The following is a 17922-nucleotide window of genomic DNA, read 5'->3' as shown; positions in this document are numbered from 1 at the left end:
CTTACCAGAAGGCCACCAAAGCCCTTTATACAGTTCAGGGTAGCCAGACATTTTTCTCCTTCACAATGCTAGTACTCATGGGCTAGGTCAAATAATGCAAGCAGAATATATACAAAATTGGTGTATGTCTTCATTATTTCACCTCAGCAACTCACACTCAACAGTGGACCAAGGGAGTCGCAAGCTAGCCAATGGTAAAATGTTTGCTCAGAATAAAAAAGCAAAACAGTCATTTCCACTTTCCCTTGCCTCTAAGCTTTTCTTTTAAATGCAAATCTATCACTCTCGGCAGTTCAGGGTAAATCTGCATATCTTTTCAAATGCAAATTTCCTGGGTTGGGATTAGATTTTTCCACCTAAATAGTATTCTGTAAGCAGGTGTACTTCATTCAAACCAATAGCCTGTGTTTTTATAGGAGAATTGAAGCATTCCACTGTGGTGCTGAAGAAAAGTATTTGACTATACCTTCAACTGCAAGAGGAACAAACAGGTTTGTCCTGCTATTGCTGTGGTTAGTTCCTTCGATACAGCAGCTCTGGACCCTGCCCTGTCCTGAGCCAGTCTCAGTAATTCCAAGATACCAACCTCCACTACCCCAACCACTCTATCAATCCATCTCATCCACAGTCTTTCTTTTCTATACTGTCCCTCCATCCTCTAAGCTTGATGTCCTTCTCCAAATGCCAGTCTCTTCTGGCAACGTGCCCAAAGTATGTCAGACAGAACATCAAAGTCCTAGGCATAAAGAAATGTGGTTCCACACTCTTCAAGACATACCTGTTTATTTTAACAGCAGTCCATGGTATGTTCAAGACCCTTCTCTAGTACCACAATTAAAAGTTATTGATTCTTCTTCTGTCATCCCTAGGCATTGTCCATTGTCCATTGTCCGTTCCTCCTCATAGAGCTTAGCCTCCCAGATGATCTGTTCTGCATCTAGATTGAAAAGGTATGAACACAGGACACAACCCTGAGAAATTTAATCAAAGGACCTGCTACATGTTGTGGTTGTTAGATGCCATCAAGTTGAGTATGATTCATAGCAATGCTATGAACAAAGAACCTGTTTTATTCTGTGCCATTCTCACACTTCCTGACACACAAGAGTGTTGGGAGCTGCTACTTCAACCTAGCTGAAGCCATTTTGTAATTCTCTAAGGACATGTCTGCACATGTTGCCCCATCCTGGGAGGATAGGTTTCGGTTTACTGGGAACGCCCTGCTAAGTTTCTGTTTACCAGATAACTTTCAGCTTACTGGAAATGTCATGTTATTCTCCCCGTTGCATACTTCTCCTCCTCCATTGTGCTTCTGTATATAAGCTGTGAGTGATTTCACTAAAATCGAGACTTGATTGGAATCTCAACTTGTCTCCATGCCTCTGTGTCTCCTGTCCCCCCATTCTCGTTCTTCCCCTCCTAGGGTCACCGTTGAAGATCCCTGCGGGCCGGGGCACAAGAGCACGTTGCAGAAGTCATTATGTCAAATATACCTGGCTGAGGGTCTTCCTTTCCTTAGCCAACCCTCCACCCTTCCCAGCATCATGTTCCTCTCTAACGAATAGCACCTCCTAGCAACATGCCCAAAGTATGGGCCTTATTATTCTTGCCTCCAAAGAGCACTCCGGCTGTACCTTCTCTAAGACATATCTGTTCGTTCTTTTGACTCTCCATGGGATGTTCAGTGCTCTTCTCCAACAATACAACATAAAGACATCAATTATTTTCCTTTACTCCTTATTCATTTTCCAGCACTCAGATGCATCATAAGTAATTGGAAAGACCATATTACCTGTGTTAGATGCACCTTAGTACTCAAACTGACATCACAACTCCTCAATAATTTGGAGAGGTTCCTAAATGTAGATTTTCCCAGTGCTATGTGTCTTCTTATTTCCTGACTGCTGGTACCAAGTGTGTTAATTGTGGATCCAAGCAAGATGGAACTGTTGACAGTTTAAGTCTTCTTTTTCCCATCTAATATTAAAATATTTGGGGTTGTGTTTGTTTTGCTTTGTTTTTTTACACTGAGATGCAATCCATGTAGAAGGCTGCATTCCTTGACCTTTTGATCTTTGAAACTAGTGTTTCAAGTCCTCCTCACTTTCAGCAAGCAAGGTTGTGTCATCTGCATAATAGAGGTTATTGATGAGTCTCAATTTAATCTTCATGCCACATTCCTCCTCTTGTCTTACCTACTGCATAGATCATGTAAATTGTCCCAAAATAATTGGTTCCATACACTCCAGAATTTTCCACAATTACTCCATCTTGAGCTAGCTCTGAGCACAACACAAAGAAAAATTAAGGGCACATACTTTGTAGGCTCCAAATAAAGGAATAAACAAAATCAAGCTACCAGATTCATCATCTGGCTTCTTTGGCATTTTGCTCCATATAAATATCTGAAGCACCCAGGCATCAGGTCTTACTTTACCATGTAGAGTGTCAAGTGACTTTATCACATGATTGTCTAGTGTTTCACAATAAAGGTGATATTTCTACTTAACTTTGTCCATGCCTTTCAGGTAAATTCTTTCAAAAGTAAGAACCTAAAGGGTAAGAGCCTAGATTATGATCTCTGGTAATAAAACTTCATCTCAAATACTTTGGGCATAATGATATGTGGTATCAGTTCTTGAAAAAAGATATTAATCATGTTTGGACAAGTAAAGGGGCAGTAAAACAGAGAAAGAATCTCAATAAGATCCATGGCACAATGACCACAACAATGGGCTTGACCATCATGGAAATTGTTAGAATAACACAGGATAAGACAAAGTTTCAATCTCATTCATAAATTTGCTATGAGTTGAAGTCTGCTTGATGGTGCCTAACAACACTATGCATGGGAAGACTACACAACAAATAATAAAATAGAAGAATAGATGTCACTGATTTATTTTAGCAAAGAGTATTGTATATCACTTGGACTACAAAAGAACAAATGAGTCTATCTTGAAAGAAGTACAACCAGTTTGGTCATCAGAGGCAAGGCTGTCTGACATACTTAAAGAATGTTGCCAGTAGGGGCCAATCCTTAAAAAGATATCAGGCTAGGAGAGAGAGAGATGGAGTGTCAGAAAAAGAGAACACCCTCAACAAGATGTATTGACTCACTGAATATAACTCGGTCAAGCAGATCAGAAATAGTGATGATAGTATAGGATAGGGCAAGTTTCAGGTTTATTGTTTAGAGGTTTGTTATGAGTTGTAGTTAACTTGATAGCACTTAAGGACAACAAAAGAACATGTAATCATTTAAAAACTTTCCACTTTTATCTTTTCTCTACAGCTTTATAATTATCTTATTCATGTGTGCATGTCCTTTGGTCTCTTACTGAGTGGTAACTATTGCTATAGATCCTTATCGATGTTCTCATTTAATTAGCCTAGGTTTTTGGTTTTTGGGTGGGTTGTTTTCTCTGGTTTTTGATGTGTTTTTTTCCCCCCCTAGTCCAGGTGTGATTTTGCTTCCTTCATGTACATCAAAATATGTCTTACTTTCCTTTCAACCACTACAGATCAAACCTCTCATTCTTTCTTTGACAAAGTTCAGAGGTAAAATGCAGGACTTTAGTATTACAAAGAAAGAATTGCCAAGAGTGGAGTGTGTTCTTTGAAATTTAGGTTTCCATGTGAGTAAGCTCCTTTCAGGGAAAGCCAAGACCTGTCGAAATCTCTGATGAACTGGAAGTCTACAAATGCTCAAGGAAGCAGATACATTCCTTCTAAACCAAGGGAAAGTGTAACAGTGCCTTTCTTTAGAACTAGTACCTGGATTTGGATTTTTTTAACTTCTAAACTGCAAGAGAATAAGTTTCTGTTTGTATCTCAAGACACATCAGATACAACCAATCAAAAAGACTATTTAGGACTAGATTAGATATTCTATTTGTAAATCTTGACCTTTATGCTTTTAATTATGACACAAGGTGGACACAAGGTGGTTCTGCCAGTTATTTTGTAAGAGAAAGATAAGCAATTTCCTCCTAAGAATTTTATTGATTCTGAACCACCAGGAGGGTCAGCTATGAGTCAGCTACAACTTGAAGGTACTTAACAACAACAATAACAATAACAATGACATTAGTTATAGTCCTAATTGTACTGGGCTGCCTGTTATGTTAATGAACACTGTTAGGAGAGATTGTAATTTTAATCACCATTCTGGGACTATTAATCTCAATTTCCCTTTTCTCTTACAAGAGAAGAGGAAGTTTGAGCTACATCTACTACTAACTCATTTGAAATGGTTCTGGGCTTTCAGAGGCACAGGGAACTTTGTCAAAGAAAGAATGAGAAGTTTGATCTGTAGTAGTTGAAAGGAAAGTAATACATATTTTGATGTACATGAAGGAAGCAAAATCACACCTGGACTGAGAAAAAAAGGTTTTATAGACCATACACTAAGAAAACTTTTCTTTCATGGCTCAGGGAATTCCACCTTAATCATCTAGCAAATATGTTACTGAACTCAAGGAGTTCTTTCTGTAGTCAATTGCAAATAAGACAGATGAATTGCAATATCCATAAGCACTTTATTATAGATCTGGGAGAAAGCAGTGAGATCCTTCTCAGAGACTGCTTCCTAATCTGGGAGTGGTCATTGGGTTTTTAGACCAGGGTTAAAAACCAACTCATTTGACAATGCATCTTTGTTAATAAAATCAAAGAATTTTCACATTTGAAAACAAACAAACATACAGCCACCATTCATAGAAAATACCAGTAAGCAGGCAAACTACAAAATATTTAACACATGTGAAAAGGCACACCTCCCCTCCTGGCAAAGAGGCAGATTAAGATACAATTCACATATGACTAGGAAAAACAGTTTCAAAGAGGTAAACACTGATTTAGAGAAGATGTATCTCCTCTTCTGGTAAACACACAGCTTAAACTATTTTACATGACTAAAGAACAAAGAATAAAGAATTTGAAGACAAAGGGACTAGTTTTTCAGGTGAGAGAAAACTGTTGTCAGCTTTATAACTATAGTTTTATAACTGATACATATTTAGAGAATTCTGAACTTATGAATATCAACTCATCAAATAATTGGTTTATGAGGATCAACTGCACAGCTTCCACATAGTATTATTACATATATGTATTTTCAGGGGCATAATCCAAAGCAGGAAAAATGCCTAAGATAAAATCTACTTAATTCAAATATCCAATTTATAACATCAAATTAAAATATTAATTTGCCATGTTTGGAAAGAAACATACATATTCTAAACACGGAGTGCAGTGTAGTAGAAAACAGATATACTCACAAGAAAGTTTATCTTTACTGCATGCACTGCAGATTAACTATATTAAACTAGCTGGCTAGATGTCTAGCTATTATCTTTCAAATTGAGCATTTACATTTCTGTCTGGCAAATCCATTGTGTTTGTAGCTAAATCTTGCACAGCTGGTACAACAGAAGATTAAGTTGACCCAATACTAAACTGAGTGATTTATGAGGAAGGTTTTCCTCTAGCAAAGTGCAGTTTTGTTACATAATTACCAGAATTATATGCAGCACTATAGCTATTTCCTGACTATAAACTGAAGGGTTGTTCTTTCTGAGTTATGAAAGAAATTATAAACTAATTTGTGGAAACAACATCTGTTGTGAACAAGAAAAAAACTCTAATAAGAAAGGAATAATTTATTTCCCTCTGTTTTGTAGCTTTTTATAAGATCAAGAGTAAATGAAAGTAGTTTCATATTTTATATCCTTGAATAAGACATTCAAGTCTGCATTTTTATAATCTGTAAAAACAATGTTATTTCTATACTCATATGCTAAAAAAAGAAGGAAAAATATGAAATAAATTCTTTATAAATATATGTCCTTTTAATTACTTGTTCAGTAATAAAGTATACTTATTACCATATTTGCATATAATAAGATAAATTTTATCTTTTCTGAAACAATATAGCTCTCATAACACTAGAAAATGTTACAAGTATTTGATCATTCCTTTATAATAAATCAATTTTCACTGTGACAAACAGTATGCTTATTTGTAATTAAATTCTTTCGGAAACTCACACTTTCCTGCACTGTTCATGTCAGTTCTACCATTATTTAAAGCTTTACCAATGAATATATGACTAGATATTTTGTAATTTAATGAAAATTTTAAGATATCTTCGCCAAACTGAGAAATACATATTTCTCTAAAAGTGTCCATATTTTGATATACATTGTTCAGAATAATGCTCAAACGTTCACAAATATCTTGGCTACCACCTGGCAATGGAGTAGGAACTTTTCACAGAAGAAAATTAATCTTTTTAAATATAATTTAGCTTTATTAATACTTACTTTTCTATCACGTGAAAAGTATAGCCTAAAGATAGAGTTGAAAATAAGTTTACAAATGTGGAAGCTGTGTTATAAATGTATGTTTTAAGGAAAAGGATGCATGTTTTAAGGGAAGGGACAGGTGAGTCTTAAAAAGAGTCATATTGAGCAAACTTTTCATTTCTATAGCTTACAAGATTTTAAACTTGGTAGAAATTGTAGACTTCCTTAGGCCAAAGCCAAAAAATCTGTGTGAGTATATGCATTGCTATCCATTATTAACTATTTTTAAATTTATAAAATCCACTAATATTATTAAATATTTCTGAATTTAAGTGTACTAATTTTTATTGTATATGTGTGGATATATGCACTTAGTTCTATACTCCATCATAATATTTATGTTTGTGTATTCTGTATCGCAATTAGAATACTGAACATTTTTGTTAACATAAGCATCCCTGTGTTTATCATTTATGAGCATACCCTTTTCATTCTTTCTAATCATGTGCAACCACTAAAATATTGTCCATAGTTATAATGCTGTAATTTTACTATTTTATATATGGAAAAAACGAATGTGTAACAATTTAGGATTAGCATTTTACATTCATCAATTATTTGGAGAGTCATTTAAACTGCTGTTTATGTGAATAGATTGAAACTTCTGATTGTTGTTGTTAAGTGCCATCAAGTTTACTATTAACTTACAGTGACTCTAGGAACAATGAACACTATCATGGGCCGTTCTTACAATTTCTGATATGTTCAAGTCCAGGCACTATGTCAATCATCCTGTTGAAGCATCTTCCTCTCTAACCCTTTATCTTTCCCAGAATGATGTTCTTTTCCAAGGACTGGCCCCTTCTGACACCATGTCCAAATTATGTGAGATTAAGTTTCATCATCTTTGCATCTAAAGAGCACTCTGCTTACAATAGCTTCAAGACGGACTGATTTATTCTTTTGAAAGTTCATGGGATATGCAATACCTTTCCCCAACACCACCATTAAAAGGCTTTGATTCTTCTTCTGCCACCATTATTCATTGTATGACTTTCAGAAGTATAGGAGATAATTGAAAAGATCATGATTAATGCATAGTATTTTACAGTATGCATGTACCATAGTCTATGGCAAAAAATTTAGAAGACAGCTAATTGGTCAATTGATGGGAAGAGATTCATTCTCTTCTCACATTCAAAAAAGTTGACTCAACAAAATGTGGACGTTATTGAACAATATCATAAATTCCACGTGCAAATAAAATCTTGAAAAAGATCACCTAAAAACTACTATAGCCGTATATTGACAGGGAACTGACATTAATTAAAGCTGGATTCAGAAGAGACTATGGCATGGGGGATATCATTGCTGATGTCAAGTTGATCTTGGATGAATCTTGAGAATACCAGAAAAAAAATGTTTATCTGTATTTTATTGACTATGCAAAAGCATTTGACTGTCTGGCTCATAACAAATCATGAATACATTGAGAAGAATGGAAATTTCAAGACATTTAAATGAGTAATATTGTTTTAGTGAATATAATTCTTTATTTTATTCAGATGTTGTTATGTGCTGCCTAATTGCTTGCAACTCATAGCAACCCTATGTACAATAACCTTATACTCTGCTCTATCCTGTGCCAATCTTATTGTCTCCAACACACCTACCCCCATTACTCAAGTCACTGAAACAATCCATCTTGTCTTTCTCTCTTGTACTCAAAATTAAAATTGCCAGATAATATTTACTTTTAAAGAACATTAAAAATTATTTTCAGAGTCAAACTTAGTGAAACTTCATTTCACACGTTTTGGGTCTTTGATCAAGGAGGATTCAGTCTCTGGAAAAAGACATTATGCTAGGAAAGGTGAAAGGCCAGTGAAAGAGAGGACCCTACCACAAAAAAAAAAAAGAAAAATAATTGAGATAGTGACTAATAATGTACTCAAGCATATCAGAGATGGTGAGGATGGCACAGGATTGGGCAAGATTTATATCAGTTGTTTATAGAATTATTATGAATTGTAGTCAAGTTGACAACACCTAACAATAATATACATTTGTTCAATATATTAATCAGATTTTTCACATGAATCTGTATCATAATTTCAATTCTGCCTATTTTATTTCTGTAGAGTTAGTTTATGTGACATCATCCAACCCTCCCTTCCACAACATTAACTTTAGGGTAGTTATTGACCATTTCATCTCACATAAGTGACCATTTAAAGGAGCATAATATTCATGAGTGATGTTATTTTATCGCTGAAGTGTGACCACTGAAAATCGTTTGTGTTTCAATTTTAAAGGATGTCTCTAAGGATATAAAAACCAATGTTGAGAATCTACAGTTACTTTCACTTATATCAATAATATAACTTCCATGTATGTTGTTTCACTAGCTTTAATGGGGTTTTTTAGTATTGAGGTTTTTCGTGTTTTGGTGTTTTGTGTGTGTGTGTGATTTTTTTGTTTTTTGTTTGTTTGTTTGTTTTAGTCCTTGAGGTTTTCTGTGTATAATATCTTATCATCTGCATATAGCGATAGTTTAACCACCCCTTTCCCAATCTGGATATCTTTCATTTCTTTCTCTAGTTGTGTTGCTCAACAAGCACTTTCAGTAAAATATTTAATAGAACTGGTGACAGTGGTCATACTTGTCTGCTCCGTGTTCATAAGAAAAATGCTCTTAGTGTGAATTTTCACAGAGAAAAATATTCAGATGGCCAACACACATATGAAAAGAAAAATGCTCCAAATCACTGGCAATAAGTGAGATTCAAATCAAAACCACAATGAGATACCATCTCACTTCAGTAGCAGTGGCAAAGTTTAACAGAACACTAAGTAACAAATGTTGGAGAGGATGTGATGAGATAGAAGCTCTTTTACATTGTTGGTGGAATTGTACAATTGTATAATGACTATGGAAGGAAGTTTGGCGCTTCCTCAAAAGTTGAACTTAGAAATTCCATATGACCTGGCTATTCCATTGCTTGGAATACCCCAAGAAAATGAGAACCAAGGCTCAAATGGAAACTTGTACACCAATATTCATAGCAGTATTATTCATCATTTCAGGAACATGGAAAGAGCCCAGATGTTCAACCACAAACGAATGGATTGAGATGTTTAGTACATTAATACAATGGAATACTATGCACACATAGGAGCAATCATATTATAATTTACTATCTAACTTTGAAGAGACTGGAGAGCATTATGTTGAGTGAACTAACTCAGTTGCACAAGGACAAATACTGTATAAAATAATTATTGTAGAATGAGTATGAAGATTCAAGGCAGGGGGTAGGGTGGAAGTTGAGGGGTTAGGATTTGGGGGTAGGATGTTAAACATAGGGTTGCACAATTTGATGGGTAGAGTGAAGGAAATGGGCAAGATTTTTTGTGAAAAACAATGTATTCAATCTTTGTAAAGAAATCAGAGTAAAATAAAAAAAAGGGTTTTTAGTCTTTCTCTATAGAGAATGATATTGTCTCTTGGTTTTACATATATACTTTAAACTATGTTGAGGAAATTCTCTTCTATTCCAATTTTGCTGAGTGTCTTTATCAGGAAGAGGTGTTGGATTTTGTCAAATGCCTTTTACACATCAATTGCTAAGATCATATGTTTCTTGCTATTTGCTTTGTTAATATGCTGAATTATGTTGATTGTTTTTCTTATGTTGAACCATCCTTACATAACTGTTGTGAATCTCACTTGGTCGAGATGAATTATTTTTTTAATATACTTTCGGAGTCCATTGGCTAGGATTTTGTTAAGGATTTTTGTATTTATATTCATGAAAGATATTGGCTGTAGTTTTCTTGGTAATAGCTTTGCCTGGTTTTGGTACTAGGGATATGCTTGCTTCATAGAATGAGTCTGGGAGTCTTTCTTTCTTTCTTTCTTTCTTTCTTTCTTTCTTTCTTTCTTTCTTTCTTTCTTTCTGTTAATTTGTTTTTTAATGGATTGAGAAATTGTGGTACATTCACACAATGGAATACTATGCAGTACACAGGAGGAATGATTTTTTTAAACTGCTACTTAACTTGGGATGGACTGGAAAGCATTATGCTAAGTGAATTAACCCAGTCCCATAGGAACAAATACTGTAGAAGACCATTATTTTAAAATGCATATGCGGATCCAAGGCGGTAAAAGGTGGGAGTAGAGGGTTACAGGTAGGGGGCAAGGTTAATCATAGGTTCACACAATTTGATGGGTGAAGAGGGTGTGAAGGAATTGTGAAAGATCTAGTGTGAAAAACAATGTATGCAAACTTCATAAATATATCAGTATAAAAAAGCAAACAAAACTTTGTTGTTCTAATCAAATGAGTTGTAGCCTGAAACTACACTGCTCCATCTTGAAATTCAGTAAATGTATTCCAGAACCAACCATATAGTGTTTTGCTCAATTCCTGAATCCATAACTGAGATAGATATAGTCAGCAATTGTTAGAATCTCATAAAGTGGATCCTTATTAAGTAGAAGAGGGTTATTAGGAAAGGAAAATTAGGTAGAAGTCATTAAAATAATCTTTATCTGAGAAAATAATTCTTAAAGATAGTTTTTTAAAAAGTAATACTGAGTTTCAGAAGCAAATTGAAGACATTAATGCCACAATTGGATTTAAAAGGTATAGGAGTAGTGATTATCAGTACATCTTCATATTGTCATTTGGTTTAATTCATCAATTCCCTGTTTGTAATTAATGAGGCAAGATTGTTGTTGTTATGTGTCACCAAGTTGCAAAAGACTTTAAACTGTGCAGGAAGAGATTTCTCATCTTTCTTCTGAGGAGCAAATAGTAGACTCTAACTGCCACATCTTTGGGTTGACCAGTGAACCTCCCTACGCACTATGCCACCAGACTCTCTGTATGTATAAAAAAATTTATAGATCAGTAAAAAAAATAGCATTAAAGTACATTTGTTCTTGTTATCAGATGCCATTGGATTGAGAACTACTTATAATGACCCTATGAACATCAGAACTGAATCCTACCCTACTCTATCCTATGCCATTCTCATTATCTCTGACACCCATTACTACTGTCACTGTGTCAATGCATCTCATTGAAGTTTTCTCCTTAATTCACTCTCCATTTTTCCAAGCTTGATACCTTTCCCCCAGTACTCACCCTTTATAACAACATGCCCAAGATATATGAAATAAAGTTTTATCATTCTTTAAGTACACTTGCTGCATTTTCTCTAAGACATATTTGTTTTCTCTCTTGGCAGTCCATGGAAGTGCCCTTCTCCAGAATTACAATAAAAGGCATCAATTCTTCTTTTGTAGTTTTCACCCATTGTCCAAGTCTCAAAAGCATAGCAAGTAGTTGAAAAGACCATGGCTTGGACAAGTCTCACATGACTTTAAACTGACATCTTAGCTCTTTAGCACTTTCTCGAGGTCTCTGGAGACATTTCCAATGGAACATGTCTTCTAATTTCATGACTGCTGATACCAACAATGTTGATTATTGATCCAAGTGAGATGAAGTAATTGACAATTTTTATCTTTTCTCCATCTATGATGATGTTACAAATTGGCCCCATGGTGGAGATTTTTTTTTCTTCTTGATGTTGAGATGTAATCCATGCATTATTGTAACTGTAGTCTTTGAGCTTTTTGCAGGAAGTGCTTCAAATTATCTTTAATTTCAGCAAGTAAAGTTGTGTCATCTCTTATCATAAAATAATCAAAAGTGGAGACTATATACACATAGACCAAACCTGAAAGACCACATGGATGAGACAAGAATCAATTTGATTATATTTGCAGGGAAAAAAAATTATTGAAGACGTCCACTATTAGCAGTCAAAATAAGATTAGGTGCTGATTGTGAAACAGAACACCAAGAGCACATGAAAAAGTTCAAATAGAAGCTAAAGAAAATAAAAAACAAATCCGCAAAAAACAAAATATGATCTTGAGATTATATTTTCTGAATCAAAAAATAATATATTTGAAGTACTGAACACTAATGAAAGAACAGATGAGTTGTGGAATGTTGAGGACATTTTCCTGGAAGAAAGTATGAGGTCATTACAAAGACAGAGATGAAAGAAAAAACAATAAGTTATTCTGATCATTTCAGAATGTGGAAGGCCAACACCAAGAGAAGGATTACTGATTTGAGGGAGATGAACAGGAGATTCCAAAGGTCAACTCAAGCAGACATTGCAAAGTGTTATGATAAAATGAACAAAGAGCTGAGGTAGGACAATAAAAAAGAAAGGACTTGCTCTGCATTCCACAAGCTGAAAGATCTGAAAAGCAAATTTAAGCCTTAAGTAGTACTACTGAAGGATGATGCCATGGGCAAAATCATGACTGATCCAGGAAACAAGCACTAGAAGAAGATGAAAGGAACACACCATGATACTGGTCGATACAGAATAATTTCAAAAAGTAGCATACGATCAAGACCAATGGTAATAAAAAAGGAAGTTCAAGCTGTAAGGAAGGAAATGGCAAAAATATAAAGCCCGAGGAATTAATAGGATACCAATCAACATGTTTCAACAGACAGAAGCAGCCCTGGAAATGTTCAACAGGTTATAGCCAGAACTAGACCAAGAGACTGGAGGAGATCTGTACTTGTTTCCATCCAAAAAGAGTTGACCCAACAGAATGTGGACAGAATATAATTATTAGCATGTGCAAGTAAATGTGGCTGAAGATTACTAAAAACCAGCAAAAACAATAATCAACAGCAAAGTACCAGAGATTCAGGCTGGGTTCTAAAGAAGCCATGGTACAAGGGATCTCACTGGTAATGTCAGATGGATGGATCATGGTTAAAAACAGGGAGTACCAGAAAGATGTCTATTTGTTTTTATAAATTATACAAAGGCATTTGGCTGTGTGGATCAAAGCAAGCTTTGGATAGATTTGAGTAGAATGAGAATTCAAGAAGACTTTATTGTGCCCATGTAAAACCTATGTCTAGATCAGGAAGTGATTTTCCAAACAAAGCAAGGGAATATTTCCTGGTTCAATATCAAGGTGTGTATCAGGGCTGTATCCTTTCTTCATACCTGTTTAATCTCTATGCTGAACAAATCATTTGAGAAGCTGAACTTTATGAAGACGAATGTGACATGAGGATCAGAGGAAGGCTAATAAATAACATGTATTAAATTACACTAGGCCAGCAATATAGACACTTCAGAGTTTCTGAATGGATAGTGAAACCCATTGTCCTTGATGAGAGAAATCATGCTTAGGAAGGTGGAGGGACTGTGAAAGAGACCATTATTCTCAACCAGTCCCAGGTGAGTTGACAAGGTGACTTCAGCAAAGGGCTTGAGTGTGTCAGAGATAGGATCACTATGAGTCATACTAGACTCAATGGCACCTAACAACAATGTCATCCTTTCTCCTGCTTTTGTGGTTGTTGTTGTTGTTAGGTGCTGCTGAGTCTCTCACGAATCATAATGACCATATGTGCAATAGCTTCTGAACCCTGCTCTATCCTGAGCCAAACTTTTCGTCTCTGACACACCTACCCCATTATCCCAGTCACTGAATCAATCTATCTCCTCGAGGGTCTTCGTCTCTTGCACTGTCCACCACCCTCTCAAGTATGATGTCTCTTTCTAAGGACTGTTCCTCCTTGCACATGCCCTAAGTATGTCGGACAAAGCTCCAGAATCTTTTCCTCGAAGGAGCTGCCTGGTTTTCCCCTATCTAGGATGAACCTATTTGATCTCCTACTATACCATGGTGTATTCAATACTCTTCTCTAGCACCACAGCTCAAATGCATCCATTTTCCTTCTATCATCCCTAGTCATTGTCCAGCTTTTAGGTACCCCTTAGTCTCCAGTTTGACATCATTGCTCTTCATTACTCTGGAAAGATCATTGACAGCAGATTTTCCCAATATAATTTATCTTTTGATTTCCTGGCTACTCGTATCAAGATTTTTCCTGATTGTGGAGCAAAGCAAACTGAAGCTTCTAACAGTCTCAATCTCTTCACCATGTATCATGATGCTGTCAAGCAGCCCAGTGATGAGAATCTTTGTTTTCTTGATATTGAGCTTCAATCAATATTTAAGGCTGCATTCCTTCACTTTCTGTAGCAAATGCTTCAGGTCCTCCTCCGTTTCAGAAAATATGGTTGTGTCATCTTAACACAGGTTTTTAATGAGGCTTCCCCCAATTATAATGCCACATTCCTCCTCATAGAGTGCAGCCTCCCAGATGATCTGTTCTGCATATAGATTGAAAAGTTATGAAGATATAATGCATCCCTGGCATACACCTTGCTCTGTTCTAATGACTGCGTCCTGGTGCAAGTATAGGTTTTGTGTAAGCACAATCAAGTAGTTTGGGATTCCCATTCTTCTCAGAGTTAGCCACAGTTTTTTTGTGATCCACACAGTCAAATGTCTTTGCATAGTCAATGAAACACAGATAGACATTCCCTGGTGCTCTCTGCTTTAAGGCCAAGATCAATCTATCATTAGCTATAATATCCCTAGTACCATGGCCTCTGTATACCCAGACTTCTCATCTGTCAGTTCTCTGTTGATGTGCTGTTCCAGTAGTTTTTGGAGAATTTTCAGCAGAATCTTGATTGCATGTGATATTAATGATATTGTCCAATAATTTTCACACTGTTGTGTCACCTTTCATTGGAATGGGAACAAATATGGATCTTTTTCAGGCAGTTATCAGGTAGTTGTCCCGATATCATGGTGAGCGCATCCAGGGCAGCATATTGTTGAAACAAATATGTCGATTGGTATGCCATCAATTTCTTTGGCTTTGTTTTTACCAAGTCCTTCAGAGCAGTTTGAATTTCTTCTTTCATCACCACAGACTCTTTTGCTTATATGCTGTTTCATTAAAGTCTTCTGTGTTCACCAATTCCTTTGGTACAGTAACTCTGTATACTCTTTACATTTTCTTTTAATTCTTTCTGGATTATTTAATATTCTGCCCAAAGCATCCTTAAGTAATGCAACTCAAGGCTTGGATTTGTTCTTCAGCATCTTCAGCTTAAGAAATGCTAGCTAATTTGGTCCTTTTCATTTTCTGACTCCAGCTCTTGGCACATTTCATTAAAATGCTTTACTTTGTCATCCTGCGATGCACTTTAAAATCTGTTCAGCTCCCTAAATTAATTTCTTCCATTTGCTTTTCCTTCTTGGTGCTCTAGTGCAATACTCAGGGTCTTATCTGACATCCATCTTGGTTTTTTCTTCCTTGTCTGTCTTTATAATAACCTTTTCCATTCTTCCTTGATGATATTCTTGATATCCTCTCACAGTTCATCTAGCCTTTGCTTATTTGTGCTCATGCCTAAACTTGTTCCTAAGATGGTTCTGAAATTCACATGAGATAGATGGGAGGTCAAAATTTGGTTCTTGTAGATTTGATTTAATTTTCTTTAGCTTCAGATTGAATTTACATGTAAGTAGTTGGTGGTCTGTTCAACAATCAGCACCTGGCCTAGTTTTCACAGCTGATTCTGAGTTCTTCAGTGAATTATGGGAGATTTCCCATCTTTCTTCCTCATTGCAACTTGTGGCTTCCAAATACTGGCCATTTGGCACAGTAAGTATGTAAACATTTTATAATTAGTGAAATTTAATAAATATAACATGCCAGTTTATTATACCTCATCTACAAAACAGAATTTTTATTTTATTATTTGTTATTATAATACTCTCTGTGTGGTATTTGTAAGAATAATCATGCCTTTTTAATTAGTTCATAATGTTATTCTTAATCTCTATCACAATGCTTTTATATATACTACTTGTTTAACACATTTGAAAATGTTTGAATAAATGTGGTTCATACAGTTTTACAAATATATTTATTTGTCAAACAAATGTTTCAAAGAAAATTTACTCCAATTGTTATTTAATGAAAACGTGAAATTAATTACCAGCCATCAGTAATCCTCTCAGAACATTATATCAAGGAAAATTTTGGAAAATATTCAAATAGCTTATGCTTACAGTAAATCTCTAGTCATCAATATTTAAAACTAATTTCAATAGAGCAAATATTTTGAAACGATTACCATGCTTTAGCATTTATATGCATATTATAGATGATTTCAATTTTAATTAGCACCTAATGTATGAATGATGTGTGTTCTAGACCTATAAAGCCAGCCTTCTTAAATTATACGCACATAAAAACTCTCTCTCTCACTCGTTCTCTCTTTCTTTCATACACAACCCCAAACATACATAAAAGTGCATGCATGTTCGCGCGCGCGCGCGCACACACACACACACACACACACACACACACACACACACACATTTGAACTCTGTTGGCTTAGTGGCAAAGAAGCCGCCCTGTAATCCTGCAGGCAAGAGTTTTAAATTCACTAGCTGCTCCACAGGAGAAGGATGGGCAATCGCCTCCCCTGTGAGTAACCACCTCAGAAAACTCAACAGAGGATCAGCTATAGGCTGGTTCTGACTCGATGGTACACAACAACGACAATGATTTAAAATGATTATACAAATCCAGAATTGCTTCAATACCTTCTACTAAAAGAACAATAACAAAACCCCCTTTGTTTTTAAGCCAATTTAGCTGATCCCATACATTATAAACTAAAAGTCTTCCATATGTTTTACTTAGTTAAGATGTTTATTGAAATAAATATGCCATTTTGCCATTTTTCTGAGGTATCAACCATTAAATAATGCTTTGCTTGTAAACTCACATACAATTTTTGTATGATGTTAGTAGTGGAGCTACATGATCTCTATTTTTTGCCTTATGCAATCCATAACCTTGTAGTAATGATACCTGGAAAATTAAAAAAATTATTTTAAAGTGTTTCTAAAAAGTATTTTGTGTATCTTGTTCTCAATTGCCCTTTGTTTCTGGTCTATATAACAAATGCATTTTTACCTGATTGAATTCTTAACTTATTTACATTTTTTTCTATTTTTATTCTTATAGAGATTATGTTTATCTTGGTAAACTCAAGTTTAAAATAAGATGGAACACATGCAACTATTCTTATATTATATTATTAGTTCTACATGTTGTAGTTGTTGTGTACTATAGAGTCAGAACCGACCTATAGCTGAACCTCTGGTGGGTTTTCAGAGGCACTTCATCACACGGGAGGAGATTGCCCATCCTTCTCCATGAAGCAGCTGGTGAATTGTAACTGTGAACCTTCAGGATTATAGCACAGCTTCTTGTATCTAGGCCACTAGAGTTCCCTGGTTCTGTCTAGATAATTATATATTTAATTTCTTAGATAGCTTATTAACTCGTATCTTAGTTCTGATTTTTAAATATTTTTATGTATTAGTAGTAAATTTTATATTGTTGTTATGCACCATCAAGTTTAAAACCACTGTTGACAAACCCTCCAGCAGGTTTCAGAATTTAATATTCTCAGGGGAGATGACTGCTTATCATTCTTCTGCAGAACATCTGGTAGATTAGAACACTGGGCCTTTAGATTGGCAGAAAAATTTCTTACCACTGCGCCACCAGAGATTGTCATTTATATATTTTATGAACAATACAGGTACAAGGAAGCTCTAGTGCCCTAACAGGCAAAGTAACATTGTTCAAATCCACCAACTGGTCCA

Source organism: Elephantulus edwardii, unplaced genomic scaffold, assembly GCF_000299155.1.
Source record: "Elephantulus edwardii isolate Elephantulus edwardi_28Jun2011 unplaced genomic scaffold, EleEdw1.0 scaffold00136, whole genome shotgun sequence".
NCBI classification, from domain to species: domain Eukaryota; kingdom Metazoa; phylum Chordata; class Mammalia; order Macroscelidea; family Macroscelididae; genus Elephantulus; species Elephantulus edwardii.
This window is presented reverse-complemented; position numbering follows the sequence as displayed.